Source organism: Carassius carassius, chromosome 22 (assembly GCF_963082965.1).
Source record: "Carassius carassius chromosome 22, fCarCar2.1, whole genome shotgun sequence".
In the NCBI taxonomy this organism is placed as follows: domain Eukaryota; kingdom Metazoa; phylum Chordata; class Actinopteri; order Cypriniformes; family Cyprinidae; genus Carassius; species Carassius carassius.
In genome coordinates, this window is record NC_081776.1 from 13,710,313 (window position 1) to 13,727,109 (window position 16,797).

General features: G+C 37.8%; 1 protein-coding gene across 1 annotated transcript in view; it reads left to right on the forward strand.

Moving 5' to 3' along the window:
- Positions 1 to 16,797, forward strand: part of LOC132099008 (neuron navigator 3-like) — a 333,516-nt gene that overhangs the window by 78,409 nt on the left and 238,310 nt on the right. The gene's annotated exons all lie outside the window — the stretch shown is intronic.

The following is a 16,797-nucleotide window of genomic DNA, read 5'->3' on the forward strand; positions in this document are numbered from 1 at the left end:
AGCTAGATGAGCTGGAGGGATATTTGTGTGTGTCATTATGGCACTAACTGGCAAAGAAATGCAGTCCTGAATTTACATGAGCCTCAGATTCACTGCGGCTGCCATAATTGGTCACTATTGCAGGGTTCTAACCTGCAAAACGCACCATGACTGGTGTATTGTGCCTTCAGAAGCACTTAACCATCGTCAGATGACACTAATATTATAGCAAGACCTTAAGCGATAAACATTAAAGTACACAATGTTTGAAAAGTCTAGTCACAAGACCCAAAATGATCTTTCAGCTTCAGTGTCAGCTCTGTAACATCTCATCCCAAAAAGAAAGTCATGTGTTTAAACTTTCATTCAATTCTGTTTGAAGAATGTCATTTAGAAAATGTAATCTTGGCATCTCTCTGAATATCATTCCATTTCCATCAGTCTTTAGATGCATTTACCGGCGTCACATAAGCAGTTATTAATCGCAGAACTGAGCTGCCGCAGACAAGTATCCATTACTCTCATCGCCCCTTTTGACAGGCACGGAATCACGGTTTTTCACTCCTGCTCATAACCATCCCACGCTACAATGGAGTAAGTGCTTGTGCCTGGGATCACAACAGAACCGTAGCGGCTGATTTAGGGGCAAATCGTCTTTAGTTGCTGTGAATGTCACTATAGCTGTCCGTCTCATAGGCAGAGCACAAAGCTGTCAAGGTTTTACTCTAGGCACACTCTATCTTTCTCTTCTATTCTCGCGGTGGAGGAAAGATGTGTGTACATTATAGGGAAATGAAAATAAACCAAATTTTGCTGAGATTGGATTACGTTCGGGGTGTGCTCAACAAAATTGAAATTCTGTTTTAATGACCATAACAGGATGTAATTATTACACAAAACCCTAAGTGAAATGTGAAGTTAAAAACGAGAACACAGAAAGTATTGTTAGCCTTAGGCCCTGTCCACACGAACGCGGTTATTTTTAAAAACGCAGATTTTTCTACGCGGTTTGGCCATTCGACCACACGCAAATGCAGTACCAGGTCACAGAAACCGAACATTTTTGAAATCACCTGCCAGGGTAAAGATATTCAAAAGATTTCCACGTGTTGGTTTAGCATGCTCTTGACAGAGCATCATTGCATGCATTTGTGTTTTCATGTGGACTGAGATTTTTTTCTAAACGGAAGAAGGAAAGACTACCCATATACGTGTGGACATGGCCTTAAAATATTCAGTTATGTCAGTGCTGATAGCCTTGTGGGCAACACACTGACGAAGCGCTGTTGAACTTCAGGTGTCCCGAGTTCGAGTCGCAGCTCGTAGACCTTTCCAGTTCAAGATGTTTTTACTTACTCATACCAGCCTTAGAGTGCAAAACATCTTGAACTGTGGTAAAAACAGAAAAACACAAAATGTCATCAGTTACATTTATCTGTTGTGGGATGTTTTGTCCCTATAAACATACTTACTTATCTTATATGGAGGTTTGCTAAATGTGAACTTAGTCATATATGTCCTGAAGCCAAGCCGTTTCATAACTGTTTTTCTTGGTTGGCTTTCATAAAAGGAAAATACATTTTTGTCATGACATTTCAGTGACTTTTGAAACCATTAGTGAGAGAAATAGAGAGATCATCTTAATAAGGCAGCACTGGGTTTGGAAGTAGCTGAGTTGTGGAAAACAAATGGCCCTGCGAAATAAGACAGAGTTTCTCTTAGCTTGCGGTAACTGCACACTTTGGGTTTGTGGGAAGATCCTTCAAGGTCAACACTAACAACTTCGGGGTAAAGCCACACAATATCCATTTCCTCCATAATATCTCCAAATGGTTTTCAAGCTCTGAAGCAAAGCAGTCTTGTTTTAGTGTCCGTGACATTGACCTGTCATCCCTGAGCTCATGATTTACGTAAGGCTGGCTGATCCCAGCTGACAAATATCGTTTTTCAATTAAAACTGGATTTAATTTGTCAAACAGAAAATTATAGAAGGTTGGAATGATGAGAAAGTAGCTCTTGTGCACTCAAGTCCTAGCTCCATGGCACAACTTTAGAATATTTTTTCCATAGCTTTTAACTATTTATGATAGTATATATATTTTTTTAATTTAACTATCCTCTAGGGGTGCTCCGATTGATTGGGATGATTGATCGGCGGTCTCTAAAAATTGCAGATTTATTAAACTATCTCAAGCTGATGACGCTGCCATGAGAGGTTTGACATGCAGCATTACTGTCTCAGTCTCTGACCTGCGTGGGTGAAATAATTATAATGCATATTTATTCATAAAAAAATGTATAAAGTAATTTGAAAACCTTGTGTGAGACGTGCGCGCTCTCTCTCTTTCTTTCTCAAAATACGCAAATGGCTACAAATCACCACACATTGCATCTGTCCATAAGCGAGCTGCAAGCTGCACAGTTTACACAGGAATTGTCACTTGCACAGTCGAGGCAGTGTCACATCTAGGGCTGCGCGATTAATCAAAATCTTAATAAAATCGCGATTTGAGCATGTAGGATTTCTAAATCGCTTTATTGCACGGTTTTCCACAGCCCCGACCTCCGCAGTATGCTATCCGAACCAATCAGGATACAGCGCGAGAACAGCACAGACTGGGCATATGCCCAGTTAATGGATCAGAACTTTCACACTGCACGCGGTAAAAGATGAGAACAGAAAAGGTTATAAATAGAAAGGTGCGAAAAGATTTAATATCTTGTGGATGAGTACAGAGAGAGTTGTGAGTGCACAGGACACCGGTTGAGCGAGAGGAGACACGTTTTAAGGCAGCGTGTATCTGAGCCTTATACAGTCTATGATCTCAGCACGGGCATCTGGTTTTGTATACAGAGCAAAGGAAATCTGCGTGCAAGCGGATAGATTCACGCTCGTGCATTATTTTAATGTGCTTTCACATTACAATAACACGCTCTCGCTGTTGCTTCTGAACCGCGTACACATAACTTACTGTATACGCACTGCAGACGGATTACGTGTGAACCTGTATAATGTATAACAAATCGATTTCATCACCTGGGGCACCGCTACAATGAGCTCTTTGACCAATGCATGGCAAAAAAGAAAAAAAAAATCCCTGGAGACGGGTTTTATTTTATTTTATTATTATTTTTATTTTTTGCCTTATAGACATTTTGTTTGACATCTTTACTTAGTGATTATTTTGACTTATGTCTGTTCTAGAGACATGTTACAACTTTTTGATAAAGCTCTCTAAGGTTTTCTTTTGGAAATATGTTTCAAATTTATACTGAATGCATTTATGACTGTAAAGCATGTCTGTGTTTGTCAAAATCGTGATTAAAATCGAAATTGCAAAATTTATCAAAAAATTGTGATAGGTTTTTTTGTCCATATCGCACAGCCCTAGTCACATCGTCACTTAAGTTTATAAATTGTATTTCTTTTTAATTATTGGCAGTGTTTAATCATTCAGCGCTCGCACACGCTCTTCTGGAGACCGTACACTCATCCGCACACACATAACGCCAGGTTCACATTACTCCGTTTGCAGTGCATATGTGGTGTGTATTTTTTCTGTGCTCATGTTAACGGATTAAAGTGTTCACTGCACACGGTTGTGGTCAAGCAGTGCATTCAGAAGCGGAGTCTATTGCTGCGCATAGCGTTGCATGCAATGATCCTCTGAATTTAAATAAGGTATAAAAACAAAGCTCTTTTTATAAACCACAGGATTGCTTGTAATAAAGCAGAGCTGACTATTTCTGTCAATGGTACATTTGTGATAACGTAAGAGAAGTAGTTTAAATGTTTTGCCACTTGCTTGAGCAACTTAATATATATATTAAATTAAATTTATGCATCTAGCAGACGCTTTTATCCAAAGCGACTTACAGTGAATTCAGGCTATCACTTTTTATCAATCATGTGTTCCCGGGGAATCGAACCCCCAACCCTACGCTTGATAAGGCAATGCTCTACCAATTGAGCTACAGGAACATTATAATATATATGTATAGTAAATGCAAAAGTAAAAAAAGCATTGAATAATGCATTGCTTATATTTATTGTGTTTAAACATGTCTGTGGAAGATTGTATTACAGTACTGTGTAAAAAAAAAGAATTGAACCAACGCTTCTAACATTTACGACTGAGCACAACGCACTAAATATGCATTGAAAACCCAAATATTGTACACACATATGCATTTCAGAATTTAGTTAAAACCATAATCAACATTTAATCAACATCTCTCTTATCTTGGATTGTTTTTTTTCTTTACACAGATCATATACTTTTTGAAACATCCTTCTAATTCCAGGGCACAGATACACCAGCAAAGGTTTCCTCACCACCTTTGTTTTTCTGTGCACAGATCATAAGATGAGATGACTGCTTTGGTGGTTTATTTCCTAAAAGACCCAACAAGCACTATCTCTCACTCTTGCTACCTCAATGGCTGATAGATTTAACAAAGACTGGTTACAAAGCAGAGAACTGGGTTGGTTGTCACATATCTTGTCTTCAGGCTCTTAGTGTTTAGTTGTGTGCTCCAAACAAGGACAATTTCTTGCAGTTGCCACAACAACACATGCATTGCACAACATAAAAGTAATGGGTAGCTTTAGAACACTCCTAGACAACCAAATAGTGCCATATTACTGCTAATTAATTTTGTCGTCCACAGCACAGACTTCATTACTGCAGCACCTCATGCTCGGCTTAATCTCTTTTTGACATTCACATGCGCCACATGTGAAAGGTCAAATGGTTTGTTTATTTTATTATTATTTTTTTTTTATAGTGTGAGCTGCATCTGTTGAACCATTACATCACCCAAAACAACAAGCCAATTACTATATCAACAGAGGGCAAGTATTGCAGGTCTCTGCCGAGAAGAGCAGCTCTGCTTATGTAGGTCACAATTTATTTTTAATAATAGTGGATGCACTCCTATAAAATGGTTAAGGTCGAGCGATAGAGATGTGGCTTGTGTGTCGGATGTCTTTTGTTGGGTAACAACAGCTATGCCAACATCAAACCAGCTTAAACCGTGCTGGCGTTTTCAACAGGGTTTGATTGGAAAGGTTGCCCATATTCCTCATCACCGCTCTGCCCTCATCCATTTTGAATTTTTTTGCTTCTATTAAGTTAGAGGTACAACTCAGGCACTTCAGCATCTGGCTGTACTGTAATTGCCCTCTAACAAGAGTTTTGCACTCTGTCGGAGCCTGATGTGCTGTGCGGCGGATGTGATCAGAGTCAGGAAGAGAGTAATAATAAAGTGAATCCCAATGCAGTGGAGAATCCAACAGTATATATATATATATATATATATATATATATATATATTAGTGGTGGGCATAGATTATGTTTTTAAATCTAGATTAATCTCACTAATCGAGATTAAAATGGCTCATTCGAATTCTGCCGAAGGCATTCAGAATATGTGTGTTACCCAAATAAAATTGACAAACAGTAAGTCTTTGAGAAGGGGTTTATCAAGCTAGGTGGTGCATTAGACCAGGGGCTGTTTCCTGTTTCCAAAATGCATCACAAAGTGCTTGAAAAATGTCAACTAATTCCACATTGCACAAGGTGCAAACAACCTTACGCCTGTTTCACACATACTCCGTCTGCAGTGCGTATGCGTTGCATATTTTTTCCGCACCCATGTTAACGGATTCCAGTTGCATCCAGGAGCGTTGCGTCTGCAGCAGTGCAGCGATCGTTTACATACCGAGTAGCAAACTGCAAACGCGTCCTGTGTGAAAGCACATCGAGTCCGTGCTGCACCAGATACGCAGACGGAGTATGTGTGAAACAGGCGAGAGCAGGGCCGTAGCTGGGGTCAGCGGGGCCCCAGTGAAGGTTGTACCAGACGGCCCTGTTTGAAATTGTTTAATTTGTATGTTCGTTTATTTTTATTCATTTGTGCTAAATCAACAAGCGGTAAGGCTTAAAAACATGAGGATGTGCAAATTATTTCCTATTTCCTATATATATATAAATACAAATAGGATATAATGTATGGAACAATTTTGTAAACTACACATTTTTAATTAATTCATTTCTCAATTATATATGTTTTTATATAATTTTTATGTGTAAATCGATTTTTTTTTTAATGGGAATGACAACTTTCTATGCTTATAGAGAGTTGTAGCACTATGGGAAACATCTGTGTTCCAGTGTTATTCCAGTCTGAATCTGGCCCACAACAGTGCAGATACTTAAAAGAATATTCCGGTCCTTCTCTGTTAGTCAGGTGCCATAGCATACTTTGGATTTTTCCACCGATGGAAAGCGTGCAGCCAGGGGAGAATAACATATAATCTTTTTCAATAGCTTTCCTTATAAAGAGAGGGGGAACATTTGGATGACTGGCACGGATTCTACAAAATCTTCCTAAGAATTTGCTCCAGGCAAGATATCATATAAACGCTGCAGGTTTCTAGACTGGCGATGGGTTAATGATAATGCATTATGTCAAAATAGTGTTTGTTTGGTATCAAAGAAGACATTAGTGCTGCCCCCTCTGCCATTTGCTCTTTTTCCCCTCAGAGGGAAATCGATCAGGTGGAATATATTTGAATTGGGGCGAAATTGCCCTGATTGCTAGTTCCCAGTGTCTGTAACAATACATCATGGCTACATTGACTCAAAGTGAGGGGAAATCTAAAACTCCCATTTAGACTGTTACTCAAACAAATGGCTTCTGTTTATTGATCACTTCTACTTTTATTGTAGCGATTCATAAAAAGTGAGCTTTTCGATTTGTGTGTCAACACTTGAAAACTGTGATGAAGGAAAGATTAATCTGTGGATAAAAGCTTTTACTTAAACGGATTGCAGTCTTGCCATTATAGTCTTCACAATGTCCTCACATAGTTATACCATCATGTGTTCAATGGATAAGTTAGTATTATACAATAGATAAAAAATGATTTCTTAGCAAGATTGATTTAGCTTTTTCTTAGCAATTATGAAGGTTAAGGATTGCAGTTGTCTGGGTGGTTTCTTGAACTAGCTGTTCTTCCAAAATGGTCAGATTGTAATATTATGGTATACATATATATATATATTTTTTGGGGGGGTACTTTATGTCTTTGAATGTGGCTTATCCATTCAGAATTTTGAGTCTGAATTATATGTTTTGTAATAGTATTAGTTAAGAAGTTAGACATTGGCCAGGGCCAGGATTAATTAAATAAACGCAGTAATATATTTAATACACACATAAAGACATTTGTTGTTTCTTTTTTTTTTCAATTAATCATTTAAAATCAGAATTTAAAGCTATATATTTTATATTAGTTTTGCTGTTTTGAATAATTTGTTTTTAACTAATTAAAATAAACAATATGAGGCTGCATCATCTTATTTCATCTTAAATAAGATTATTCAATATTATCTGAAATGAAAAGAGAAAATAATCAAATGTAAAACCTTTTATTTGTAATGTATTTAATTCACTGGATTATCCAAAAGTGATTAGTTATTAAAATGTTATCATTATAGAGCATATGCTGCTGCCATGATATTAAAATACTCGTAGTGTTAAATACTATTCTTCATCTTTTCACCTACCCATAATTACCATGTTTAAATCTCAACTTAATATTTGACTCCAAGTATCAGCCATCATATTTGTACCATGTCAAAAAAATATGGTATTTTTTTTTTTTTTTTTTTTTTTAACACTACATTTAGTTTAGTGTGACAAAATGTAGTCAGTAGATCAAAAAGAAAACAAATATTGGACAAAAATATCTTTGACTGCACCATACAGTAATCCTGGAACTTGGAAATCTTACAGCTAGTGCTGAAAAATATGATATAACTTTACCTCAGTTCTCTTACTCAGTACATGTTCCGCATTCTCACAGACTCTTAGTCATACTCTTAGACAGCGTCTCCAGCTGTCATCCCCCTCATTAGTTTGCTCTCTGCAGAGGTATGCCACGTTAGCATCTTGAAGACAGACAAGCCTTGTGGACTGAACCACTGGGAAACTGTGAGCGGGTGTGAGAGTGGGAGAATGAATAGAGACCCCAGTATAGTTTTAGCACACCTGCACTGTTCCTCATCAGAAAACAGCTGTGGTGGACTAATCCCCCCTTTAATCCACCACAATTAGCAGACACTTCATTACAGCGACATGCAGTAACTTCCCTCACCAACCTGCACATGACATGGTTATATTTTAATTATGTCTGCTGATTAAATGCTGTTTGAAAGCATTTACATGATTTTATTTACATGAATCCATCATCACAATTAGTCTTAATATATTATTGATTGCAACATTTGAATTGTTTCTAGTTAAAAATTAACTAAAATTAATTTAGAATTCTGATAAGTGAATTCAGTATATATATGATTAGTTCCATTGCCTCATGAGCCTTTGGGCCTGTTGTTACGCTATAGTGAACACAGAGTGGGTGCTGCATTGAAAGGTCATGTGGTCTACATGAAAATTAATTTAGTTTCAGAGATAAACACATACTGTGAAGGTCTCCTCCGTTTATACAGAGTTATGGAAGAAAAGAAAGAGGCTCTGTGCTCAGATGACCAGATGTTTCTTCACTACTGACCTTCAGGCCCAAACTACTCAAACCAAGAATTGTGTTGAAGGTCTTCACTCTAATCTGCTGCAAAATCAGCTGTTTCCCCCAACGTTTTAATTTTGCATGGTGAAACTCTTCTCCTCTGAGGTCTGTGAAATCAAGTAAAGCTTGATCTCAAATGGGAAATGGGTTTTACTTGCTTTGAATCTGATGTATGCAACTAAAGTTAGCAATGAAGCAAGGCGGGCCTGCAGGATATCTGAGGCTTGCTTAAAAAAAGTTCCACCAACACCTCTTCCCGACTCGTCCCTGGAGCTCAAGCATGAAAGAAGTCTATTTTGGTGAAAGTTCAATTTTAAATCTGTGGATAGGAGCTGTGCGTCCATCCCTGACTTCTCTGTTGCTGTGGAAACCTCTGCCCTGTCTTGTGAGCAGCAGTAAAGCAGTCATAATTTGTGGACCATGAAGACTGGAGAAGACCTTTTTGGGTGGAAAGTAAACTACTGGCATTTAGTAGAAGATGGGGACTATTGATCATTCATTCATAAATTATTATATATATATATATATATATATATATATATATATATATATATTAGGGGTGTAACGGTACGTGTATTCGTACCGGACCGTTTCGGTATAGGGCTTTCGGTACGGTGTACGTGTGTACCGAATGACCGAATGCAATATTTTGTGTGCAGAACATAGGTACATTTTCATGTTTCCAAACGAACATATTAAGTGGCGGAACAATCCCGCCCTGCAGCTGATTCTAAGGCCGGTGACACACTGGCTGCGTGGCGTGAGCGTGGCGTTTCTGCTGCGTGTCAGTTGCGTTACGGCTGCTTCGCGTTTTCTATGTCTTTACCACTGATCTATATATAACTGGATTGCTCATCGCGTTCTAAACAGCCAACAGACAGTGAAGAGCACCATCGAGTTACATTCAAATCGCTGTCCTAAAAGAACTCGATTTGAAGCAAATCAGTCAAACGGGCTTTTTTTATGTTATGTGTATGTAAATTAAAGTTTACTTCAGATGTTACAGTATTTGCAGTGTTTAAGGTCTTTTGTGGCAGAATAAGCAATACATTTAAACCGTTATGGTGGGTGTGTCTGCTGCACACTGACGACACAGGGAACTGATCAAACAAAAAAATGGCTTATTTCTTTATAAACATAATTATTCAGGAATTATTAAACATGAACGTATTAGTATCAGAAATGGATTTGAATATATTACAATGAATAATACAATTATGTTGTTAATTTTGCTCTATAAATGAAAAGCTTAACTTACTATCTGGGAAATAAAGCTTTATGTCTTTAAATCCGTACTGTATATAGTCAGTTATTTCTTTGAATAAATTCAGATTTCAGAATGAGCAGTTTGTAGTTTGTTATATGTGTTGAGGTCATGTCCGTCTGATGTTTATCGTGTTCATGATGCTCACTATGAACGTAGCTTTTTAATAAGTAGGGGAAATTCGCAACATTTTAAAAAATAACCGTTTACATGCCTAGGGTGTTTGCATTGTAATAATGTACAGAAATACTTCAGATTTATAAACGCTGACTTGTTAGGTGATGTTTTCTCATTAAAATCATACAATTTCAATAGAACGTTTACGCACACTAGGGATTACCAATATGGCGGCGCGGCGGCTTCACTTTCATGACGTCATGAGCAATCCAATTCTATATTATAGATCAGTGGTTTTTACACACTATAATCGTGCCTGACGCGGCGCTGGCGCGCTGCTGCTACTGTAGGTGACATAGAGGGAGGCCGCCGAGGCGCTGACAGACCAGGATCTTGTCTTCACGACAACAATATCTATACTTCATGTTGAGCATAAATATAAAGCCTACTGATAAAGGACACCATCAACAGTATTGGCGGCAAAATAGACTATGTTTGACAGGTGCAATATGCTAGTGTGTCACCGGCCTAAGGTTTTCAAAAGGCATCACGAGAGTGTGAACATCACTACAACTAGGAAAAAAATTATTGTAATTCAAAAGCAGCTCCCGTCGGCATTTAAACAGACCTTTGCTCTTAATTCCGATCAGTCCAATGCAATAACGAAATCTGAGCAGGTCTAAAAACTGAAACTGTTGATGCTGCACTTTACACTTTGGAAAAGTTATATTTTTTTAAATATGAGCAGGCCTACAAGCTGTGATTGGTAATGCTGCACTGTAATCATAGTTATTTATTTATATTTTTCATTATATTTTATTATATGATATTGGTTTGAGACTGAGAGTGTTTTATTTAGTGGAGAACTTTGCAGAAGTATTTTATTTCTTATTCTTTTTTTATTTTATATATATTTTATTAAAAATAAAAATAAAAGTTTATAGTAATAAACAACCTGCAGTTTAATGTTTGCATTTCTTTCCCTTACTGTACCGAAAAATGAACCGAACCGTGACTTTAAAACCGAGGTACGTACCGAACCATGATTTTTGCGTACCGTTACACCCCTAATAAATAGTAAAATCTCATTTGAATTTTGAATAAATGCGTTTCATCTGGTTGTCAGTAAGTGTAGTACAAGCAGTACAGTGCACTTTAAACAGAAATGTGTCTCAACCTTCTAACAAGACCAGTGAGAGAGCAACAAACAGCAGGAAGTGAACCTTGGAGGGATAGAGTGTCACTCAACCGTGGGGCTTTGCTTGTTTCTTGACACACTCGCGCCAGGGAGCTGATTTCCACTTGTTTTACTTGAAGTTCTATGATGTTCATAACATCATAGTAAACTTTTCCAACAACAGCTAACCCGCTGTGGCCTTCTGCACTGCTACACATCCACAAGACTCATTACGTAACGTTCAGAAGATGGGATACATATATAAGGCGACTGAATTGTCCCTGGATCTAAAACTGGGTCTGATACTTTTTTTTTTTTTTTTTTTTTTTCTGTGGTGCCTCGCCAAGTCTTGTATCAGCTTAGGATCCCTGTGTCCCTTACATGGCCTTTAAATGTCACTTTAACTCCAAATTAAGGAGTTCATGCATGACAAGAAGAATCGGAAGTTGGTGGAAAATGCGGGTAGAAACCTCAGAGGTTTGATTCTGTCAGCAATCTGAGGGCACAATTCTGCTACTTATTATAGGTCTTTAATGTTCCATGTCATTGTCTTTCTTCATTTTAATACAGATCTTGTAATTATATAATGATCAAACCTCTTTGCAGTTTCTTTACAATATCTTCAGATCTCTGGTTCATCTTGTCCTCATCATAGTCCCTCAAAGGGGAATATCAGTTCTCAACAAAGGCACAAAAGGAATTTATTATGATTGTCTTTTCTTTCTTGGAGGAATGTGATAATGATGTAAATTTTTTAAGCTCATCCCAGGCTTTTTTCTTTCCCTTTCCCTCAGCAATCAATTTGCAGCGCGACTAATTGTGGATTAAACATCCGAACATCTTCCTCTCTCACTTCTGCTAGAGGGATGAGGAGAAAGCGAACGAGAATAATAATCTTGCTCATCTCTTGTCACCTCGTACGGTCTTGCCATGACATATTTGTGCCTGGGAGGTTTGCGGGGAGTGGTGGGGGGTGTCTTCATGGTGGTGGAAGCAGTCAAACATACTGTCAAACTCAAAAGATTATCTTATGTAAACATGAGATGCCACACATATCCAGAGATGCAGTCTCTGTCACAATGCCTGTGCATTAAGAGACACCATGTGTGTCAGGACTGCAGAGCTCTTGGAAGACAGGTTTGAAAATTTGCTGCTTTTTGAGACACTCTTGGAACTGGATATTGCTACACATCGCATTTTATTTTGGAAACACATCTTAGTTGTATCCGTCATTTATAGGATGGATATATGCTCTGTGGGCCTGGCAAATAGAATGAGGGGTAAAGAATCAAAGACTTATGTCTGAAGGTCATACACTTTTATACTCACCTAGGACTGGGCGATATATGAATTTTTTTTTTTTGATATTGTTAATTTTTGTATTATGTTACCTGGATAAAGCTGAAGCTGATGTTTCACTTCACAGAAATCAATGGAGTTGTTTCAATGCATTAAACAGCCACTTGTGGAAAATCCCCTTAAACTGTGAAAGGATACTACCACATAGATATCGCTTTCATTTTCTGGCAACTAATGGCAAACTGTGTGTATGTACATGTGGAAGGGCAGTGTGATCCTCATCTCACTACATAGACTCACGTCCACACAGAAACAGAGCCAATTTGGAGAGAAATATAACGCATGAAAAATTATTAAAAAAAAAAATTGTGTGGTTCAATGTTATATTGAGAATTGTGGCATTACCATAATTGGCTCCATGTCACGTCACTTTCAATATATAACATGATGAATGTGCAGATTACATTCATACTACACACATTTATACTATATAGATATATACTATAACATACTATATTAATGGTTGATTAGTATTTATGTCAAAAGAAGTACCTTCTCAGAGAGCATCTGATTTCAGCCTGTATAATAGACACCTCCAGAAATCCACATTTTTGGATTCAATCACATTTTCATGGATTATTTTCATCCATGTCATATTGTTTGGTTTTCATGTTTTGTTAGCACCATTTTTACATTACGGACTCGAGTCTTCATCTGTACATCATTTTAATTGTTTCTCAATTATTCAATTAAAATACTAATTATTTCCTTATATGATTTTTCTTTTTTTTTTTTTGCAGAACATTGAATACACCTTTAGGCAACAATAACAAAAAAATATATATATATATCCAAAAAATAAAGGGTTATCTAGCTTGTTTTTAATATTAAATTAAAATCAAAGCTCTGACTTGTAATTTCTCAAGGCATTGTGGATTCCCTTGTCCATCTGTTGAAAATTTATTTAATTCATACATGATAGCTCAGGGCATTGGCAAACACCCTCATGTCTTCGGGTGCTTCTCTAAAATCTACTCTGCACCAGTGTAATGCAAAAAGCATTCTAAAGCTTGGCCTGTTGTTTAGTTATGCAGACAGTGTATTTCATGGCACTGAATCACTTTAACTGAAGACCTAGAACCTGGGGAAATAAGATAATATGAATCAGTAAACACAGTGTGATATCAAATATTCAATATGCAAATTGGCACATCCTGAAAAAAACCCATACTATAAATAAATATTTCATTACTTCTTTTTGGATTCGGATTTGTAGCATTTACATTCTTTTAAAATTCCAAAAGCTGGAAAACCTACTCAAAATGCACTTTTTTTTCACAGAGATGATGTTCATTGTAAGATTATTGCTATTAATATAACAGCTTCTCGTTTGCCTGCAGAGAAGGAAGTCAGGGCCCTCTGAGATTACTTCTAATGACTTTAATATGAGCTAATAAACATATAAACATTGAGAGTAATGACCAAGTGTTGTCTTGCCCTGTGGTCCAATCACAGTGTACTGATTACGTCCTACTCAACATCCTAACCATATCAAGCCAAGTCAGCTAATCTGCATTCCTTTATGTGGCCGTCCTTTAATTTACTGCCAGGTTAATTTATGAACAATCAGCCATGCAATTTTTTGCTGTAATTTACTGCCTATTCCTCCTGCCATGTGTAGAAATTAGATTTTAACTCATATTCAGCTTCAATCATTCAGTACCAGCTCCACTTCCTGTAGAGATGATAAATGTGACGCTTTTCCCCAGTTCCCAAAGACACACGTGCTCATTTTTCCATCCAATTAACATCAACTGGCCTAGACTCCTTCTCAGCGGAGGCACTGGGACCTGTTATCTCTCCTGCAGTCATTTCGCTGTAGTGTTTGTTGTACAGCCGGCATCCGCGGCCTCTTTTAATACGTCCATATGCCACTTGCAGTGCATCATGAAAATGCGCCCCCACAGCATTGTATTGTTTCACCTTGGCAAGAGAGGAAATTTCTAGCCCACCTGCCATAGTCAATTTTAATTAAAGAAATTTAATTAAAGAGACTTTAGAGCTCGCGAGCACTGAAATAAGGGTTGTCACTGTAGACACAGAGAGAGAGAGAGAGCAAGGAGGGAGGCTGTTCGATTACGGCTATTGTATAGCTCTGGATGCAAGTTATAATTTCAGGATGTATGAATAATGTGCTTAACACATAACAAAAATTGTGGGATGCAGGTTTGAATCTGGCCTGCAGTATGTACCAGTTGCATTCTTCCTCTAAATTCCTTCACTTTTCTGCAGTGAATAGTCTATGTATAGAGAAATTAGGTGCCAATCATCTGAGTTAAATGTCCACAATTGCTAAAACCTAAAGAATGGGTCCTGTGGATGCAGTAGATTGTTGTTTTTGTGGCAAATTTTTAGATTCCTCAATTTCTTTATGTTGTTCCAAACCTGTGAGACTGGAATGTATTGTTGACTTTCATGGCATGGAATTTTTTTTTTTTTTACTTGATATTAAATGAAATATCTTATTTTGAGTGATTTATCTGTGCATTTTTTTTTTATCAAAATGTTGATTTTCCAATTAAAAGTCAGATTTCTCTATGCTGACATATGCCAGACTTCTCCAAACATTTAGTCAGATTAAACCCCACCTCTTTCTTTCAGTCAACTTCATTCTTCATCCAATCAACAACTGATGGATAGAACCAAGTCCCTGCCTTTTTTTCTTATCATTAAGCTATTTCATTTGGATGAACATCACTATCTTCTTTTGCATAAACTATCCTTTAATAATTTGTTTAATATAGTGCCCTATAAAGTAAATAAATTAACGTTATGCAAAATGACGTTACTATTGTGAGAGTTGTAAGTTTCAATTTGTATAGATGAAGATTTGCTGTGCTTTCCAAACCTACAGGTGCTGGTCATATAATTAGAATATCATCAAAAAGTTGATTTATTTCACTAATTCCATTCAAAAAGTGAAACTTGTATATTATATTCATTCATTACACACAGATTTATATATTTTAAATGTTTATTTCTTTTAATTTTGATGTTTATAACTGACAACTAAGGAAAATCCCAAATTCATTCTCTCAGAAAATTAGAATATTGTGAAAAGGTTCAATATTGAAGACACCTGGTGCCACACTCTTATCAGCTAATTAACTCAAAACACCTGAAAAGCCTTTAAATGGTCAATCATGGGGAAGCAGTCTTCCCCATGATTGTGCAGCCTACAGTCTAGTTCTGTAGGCTACACAATCATGGGGAAGACTGCTGACTTGACAGTTGTCCAAAAAACATTGACACCTTGCACAAGGAGGGCAAGACACAAAACGTCATTGCAAAAGAGGCTGGCTGTTCACAGAGCTCTGTGTCTAAGCACATTAATAGAGAGGCGAAGGGAAGGAGAAGATGTGGTAGAAAAAAGTGTACAAGCAATAGGGATAACCGCACCCTGGAGAGGATTGTGAAACAAAACCCATTCAAAAATGTGGGGGAGATTCACAAAGAGTGGACTGCAGCTGGAGTCAGTGCTTCAAGAACCACTACGCACAGACGTATCCAAGACATGGGTTTCAGCTGTCGCATTCCTTGTGTCAAGCCACTCTTGAACAACAGACAGCGTCAGAAGCATCTCGCTTCAAAAAGGACTGGACTGCTGCTGAGTGGTCCAAAGTTATGTTATCTGATGAAAGTAAATTTAGCATTTCCTTTGGATATCAGGATCCCAGAGTCTGGAGGAAGAGAGGCACCCAATTCACGTTGCTTGAGATCCAGTGTCAAGTTTCCACAGTCAGTGATAGTTTGCGGTGCCATGTCATCTGTAGTCACTCTGCATTTAATCCATCCAAAGTGCTCACACACAGCAGTGAACACACAACCAGAGCAGTGGGAAGCCATATTATGCTGTGGCGCCCGGGGAGCAGTTGGGGGTTTGGTGCCTTGCTCAATTGTACCTAAGACGTGGTTCTGCCAGCCCAAGATTTGAACCCACAACCCTAGGGTTAGGAGTCAAACTCTCTAACCACTAGGCCACGACTTCCCCAAAAGCTTCTTTTGTCCATAGCCGATTGCGCCAAAGCTGGGGAACAATAAGGTAGCCATGTAAGGTATAAGGTAGCCATGTTTGTATTGGCTGTGGTTAGCATTGAACTGTCTCTACCAGACAAATGTAGCACAGGATTGAACAGTACAGGTAAGAGTAGAGTGTTTTGAAAAACAAATATCCATGAAAGCAATCAACACCTCCGCTCAGCTACAAAAGGAAAGTCTCAGGCAAGATCAGGCCCCTGATTTATTGGCTGTCATAAGGGGAAAGATCAAAAGTTTACAAGAAGAACACATTCTCTGAAGTTTCCC